The sequence below is a fragment of the Zingiber officinale genome, chromosome 11B (genome assembly GCF_018446385.1).
Source record: "Zingiber officinale cultivar Zhangliang chromosome 11B, Zo_v1.1, whole genome shotgun sequence".
Taxonomy (NCBI): domain Eukaryota; kingdom Viridiplantae; phylum Streptophyta; class Magnoliopsida; order Zingiberales; family Zingiberaceae; genus Zingiber; species Zingiber officinale.
Window position 1 is genome coordinate 66,078,004 of NC_056007.1, and position 5,540 is coordinate 66,083,543.

At 30.6% G+C, this 5,540-nt stretch overlaps 1 pseudogene; it reads left to right on the forward strand.

Annotated features, from left to right (window-relative positions):
• Positions 1-416: 416 nt before the first annotated feature.
• LOC122035043 lies at positions 417-3,883 on the forward strand (annotated as a pseudogene).
• The last annotated feature ends 1,657 nt before the right edge of the window (positions 3,884-5,540 follow it).

Below are 5,540 nucleotides of genomic sequence, written 5' to 3' on the forward strand. Positions count from 1 at the left end.
CTATTAGCACACTGATTTACCTAATTGTCCTATTTTTTGGTAAAAAAAAGTCCAAATGAGGTATAATTCCTCTTAAATATAGTGCATTTAAACTAGAACCTAGTATATTTTCTATCAAATCAAATATGTATTTTTTTTCGCTTGACCAATTGATTGATATACTCGATTATAGTTAAATGATACTGAATTTAAAAAGAATTATATTATATTTTTATTTAACACTATTTAACTAGAATCAAATATATGAATCGAAGAGTAATGTTTAATTTGATAGAAGATTTATTAGATTTTAGATTAAATATGTAAATTTAGAGAAATTATATTTCACTTTAACTTTTCGTACCTAATAAATAAGGGCAATTAAGTACATTTGGTCCCTAGTTGAAGAATGAAAAGTTTACATCGAAGGAGCGGAAATAAAGTTTAGGACAATTTACCCATGATTCAATTTGGATAAATGAGTGGTTTGTTAACTGTGCGCTTACTTTTTTGCTTCCTTCGTCGCAATCGAGGCGAGGGCCGCGATGGCGGCACCGGAATGGAGTGAGACGGCGATGCTCGTCATCGATATGCAGGTAAGCCTAATCGAAGAATCCTCTTTTGATTTGGTCTTTTGCTTCGATTTATGGTTTTATTTGGATCAATTTGCAGAAGGATTTCATTTTAGCGCAGAGAGGGAGCCCGTTGCTCGTCGCAGGCGGCCAGGACATCGTCCCGGCCGTGATCCAGGCCGTTGCAGCAGCACGGGAGCGTGGCATATTGGTGATTTGGGTCCGTCGTCGTTTATCAACATTGTTTATATTTCACCATTCTTCTGATTAATTTTTTTTTTATCCACGATCTGATGTAATAAATTCAAAGGGTTTGCTCAAACAATCGAGTCGGGGAGATGTAGATGAAAATTCCTGAAACTTAGGGTAGCATTTATTTCTAGTGAGTTCAATTATTTGGGGAAATGGGGAAGAATGGAGATAAGAAACTTCTGCTACGCGTTTTCATGAATTAGGTTGCTTCTTTGGCAGACTACTGTGAATTAAATGCATAAGCCGTTTTTGTACAAGAATGTATGCCAAATAGATGATGGAAGAATCGAGGTATAGTATTGTGGTGGGCTACTTTCCTTTGAGGACAATAACCTGCTATGGTTGGAATGGCGTGAATAATCTCATATCTTCCATTCATTTTACTTTTTATTCCATTATTAACTCTCTTCCCTTATGGTTCCATAGGACAGAGATTTCACCCCCTAGCCACTTGACGGTCGGTGATTTACCTCCCTTCAGATAACCTGGAGATGGGCTGTAAAAGCTGCTTGGGGTGAGCGTAATCACCCATAGGAGAGAGATTTCACAATGAATTGGTCAGGATTAAGTTGTGTCAATTATTGACATTATCTGCAAATCGAGGCTTATTTGATATTACTATCATTTCTAAAAGTACAATTGAGATTGATGAGGATGATCACTAGAACTTTTATTTGCATGGTTAACATAATTGGTATGATGCTTGGTATACAGGAATGTCAGCACTTTTATAAGTAATAGTTGCGAAGCTACTGTTTGAGGTCGAATACATTCTTTCTTTTGGTTCATACATAATCATTATCATCATCATTTAGCCATTTTAGTTCCAACTATCCTAGTCTGGATACATAAATCTTAATCCATTGCTATATGGGAAGTCATATCTCTAGCTTTTGATGCATGTATACTTAAATTTAACTTTGTATTATATAGTCTTGTGGATTGAAAGAAAATGTTAAGAGTTGCAGGTTGTTCGAGAACATGATCGTTTTGGAAGAGACGTGGAACATTTTCGCAGGCACTTCTATTCCGATGGTGAAGGACCAACAGTAAAGGGTTGTGTTGGTGCGGAGCTAGCTGATGGACTTGTAATTGCAGATGGAGACTATAAGTTGGTGAAGACACGCTTTAGTGCGTTCTTTGCCACAAATCTTCATCATCTTCTTCATGGCTCTGGAATCAAGAATCTGGTTGTTGTCGGTGAGCAGTGATAAATATTAGAAATGATATATTTATTTCCACTACTTGTTTTGCTTAATGTACTTAAAAACAGGGCACCAATTCTTATCTTGTAATTTTGCATACTATAATTATTGCTTCTTATGTATGTTAGCACTTGCAAACAATTTTGTTCTATGATATCAACAAACATTGACATTGGCTTCCAATCTGATTGCAATTAACTTCTCCTGCAAACTAAAAATTAATTGGCAGACCAAAAAACTAGCAGACATTATTCTTCCAAACTTTTCTTAGTTAACAAAGTTTAGGGCTTCCTCCATAGAATTTTGTAGATTTTCATGTTTCCTGTCCACTTCTATCCCATAATCTTTGGAATCACAACAAGTTACTCTCTCTTTCTTATCATGTTCATTCTCTTTCTTATGATTCCATATGTAATTACTGAGTTTATTTGAATTTTTTTGCTTGGAGAAAATGAATTCTTGTTATCAAAAGCTACTTTCAAAGTAAAATATTATGGCAAAATCCTTTTGTTCTTCTCACTTTGTGGTTTGACAAGGCACTTGCAGTTTCAGTCATTGAGTTTTTTTGTTCCTTTTTTCATGTTATCTTGAAATGGAACTGACAATAATGAAATAGAAGTACTTATGTCAAAAGAAATATGTATTTTTGTGTTTGGTTCATGGAATAATAATTACAACATATCAAATTAAGTTTTCTTATCTCTGATACAAAGAATACCTCCAAATTATGTCAGAGTTGATATTTTAGGTCATTTTGCAATCAGGAGTTTACAACTTTGCAGAACTTTCTACATCAGTATGAAATACTATTATCCTTGTGAACCAAAAAGATACACTTAGAGAATGTTAACCAAACGTCCTTTTCAAGTAAACATCAAATACAAACTTTGAAAGTTTAAGAGGACAAGTCATTTAAGATAGTTCTTGGATTGGTAATTGTCTTATTAGGAGGGTATGCCAATCTTGGTAGAATTTAAATTTGATTTGATATCTTAATAGTTCGTTGTCAATTTTGTCCAGATTCTTTATAAGATACCTCAATCTGAGTGAGTCTACTTGGCTGCTGTGCAGCTTAACCATCTCTTTGTATTTGATCACTCTCCAGTTCTTAATGCTTCTTTATATAATCCAAAAGTATGTTTGAAGGATTTGGTGGAAAGTAATTAAATTCGGTATATCGAAAACTACTAATTTTTTTTCACTTCAAGATTAAATGAGGCAGTATGATTAGTTCTGTTTACTAAGTTTTCCTCGAAAAATTCTGAGAGGTTTTATTATTATTTGTAGGAGTTCAAACTCCAAATTGCATTAGACAAACTGTATTCGATGCTGTTGCACTGGATTACCATTCTGTGACTCTGATATCCAATGCTACTGCCGCTGCTACTCCTCAAATTCACTCAGGTGAGTTCCTCAATCCATTCTTGCCTATGCCTTGTTGGTCATCTTTTGATTACTCACTCTCTTATATTTTTCTGAAGTTGTTATCGTGCATAACTCAACAATAAGTGCCTATGTGAAACAGAAAATATCAGAGACATGAAAAATATAGGAGTAGCTGCGCCAACGTTGCAAGAATGGATGCAGCTTTGATGCTTCATCAAGTGTTTCGTAGAGCATGTTGTCTCAGTATCATAATTTCGTCTGTGGTTCATCATCTTAATTCATCGTGGTTAAGAACGGCATCCTAACTAGCTAGCGTGTATGGTTCCTGTTCTGTTTCTGTTGTACAAGAACAAGGCAAGCACTGGAGATTGGCTTGGCTTTTAGAACTCGTGGAGGAATAAGATTTATTTGGTGGATGACTCTACTTGTAGTGGACTAAATAGAATCATATTGGTGATGATGAGATGTTATACATCACTACCCACTTAAGTACGTTTTAGGCTCCACTTGTTTTTTTTATTAAATGTTTTTTAGGAAATTAGTTTTATAATGTATTTTTTACTCAACAGAAATTATTATTATTATTATTATTATTATTATTATTATTATTATTATTTTAAAAAACTGTTTTCATTTGTAAAATGTTATAATTGACAAAAAAAAAATCACAATGAAGTAAATTGATATTTTTTATTGTTAAAATTGTTATTTTTAGTCCTTTCATAATCATTACTTTGGTAGAGATTGTAGGGCAGGGATCCCTGATCCAAGATCTCTGGATTAGTTTTGGACTTTGTTTATTTGTTGATAGGGTGGGCTGTATTTCAAATAGGTCGGGTAAACACTCAAAAAAGACGTTTCATATTTAATAATGAATGGTCAATTTAACAACATTAAATGGGTGAAGTTATAATGTTGTAACCATCCTTATTCTAATATTTTATAGTATATAAATATTATTATAGTCATTTGTCCTAATGAAGTTTAAATAATTTTAATTAAATTGAGAAAAAAAATATTTTAATATAATAATATTTATATTTTAAATTTTTATAATTTTGTTACAATCGTATAACAATTAGCTAAGTAGTTATTACTTATTACAACCATTTAAAAGTGATTTTAATTAACGATTTTGATTAAATTTAAGTAATTTTTATTAGGTTACTAAATACTATTTTGATATATAATGTTTTATATATAATATTTTAATTAAAGTAAAATAATCATTTTTTTTAACTTTTTTTAGTAACCAACGAGTAATGACTACTCATTAGCTGCTACTATAAATTTAAGATTCACGGTTGGTGGAAAATTTTCCGATTAGACTGATCGCTTGTATTATCTGATTTAATAATTTTTCTTTACACTTTAAGATTTAGAGTGAGTTCAGTTATAGTTATATAAAAATTAATTAAATAGTTATTATAACTGTTTGAAAATGATTTTGATCAAACTAACTAATTTTAATAAAATTTATATAATTTTAATTAAGTTGATAAAAATATTTTAATTTAAGAATCTTTTAATTTAATAATTTTAATTAAATTAATATTTTTTTTATATTAGAACAGTTTATAAGTATGACAGTCCCTATGTCAAAGAATATTTATTTAACTCTTTAATCTACATTAATTCACCTAATTCATATATGTGCACACATTTGGAGGTACAAAAAAATTAAAAGGAGAGATATCATTAGTCCAAAATGAGATATAATTCTTCTTAAATTTAATATCATTTAAATTCAAATCTAGTACATTATCTGTGCATATAAATTTTAGGTATGTGGTAAAATATAGGTATAAGAAGTTCATAATGAGGTATAATTTTTCTTAAATTCAACATCATTCCTGTGCACATATTTTTTTAGAGGTACATGACTAAATTTAGGTACAAAAAGTCCATAATGAAGTATAATTCCTTTTAAATTCAACATCATTTAAACTAAAATATAATATATTTTATATCCAATTGAGCACTATCTATAATAGATCAATCAACATTATTTATATGTATGAATATGTAGTATACATGTAGATACATAATTCACTTTATTAGATACAAAATATATATATATAGTTTAATTGGATATAATTATATAAGATTGTACATAGATAGTGAATTTGATGAATTGATGTATGTT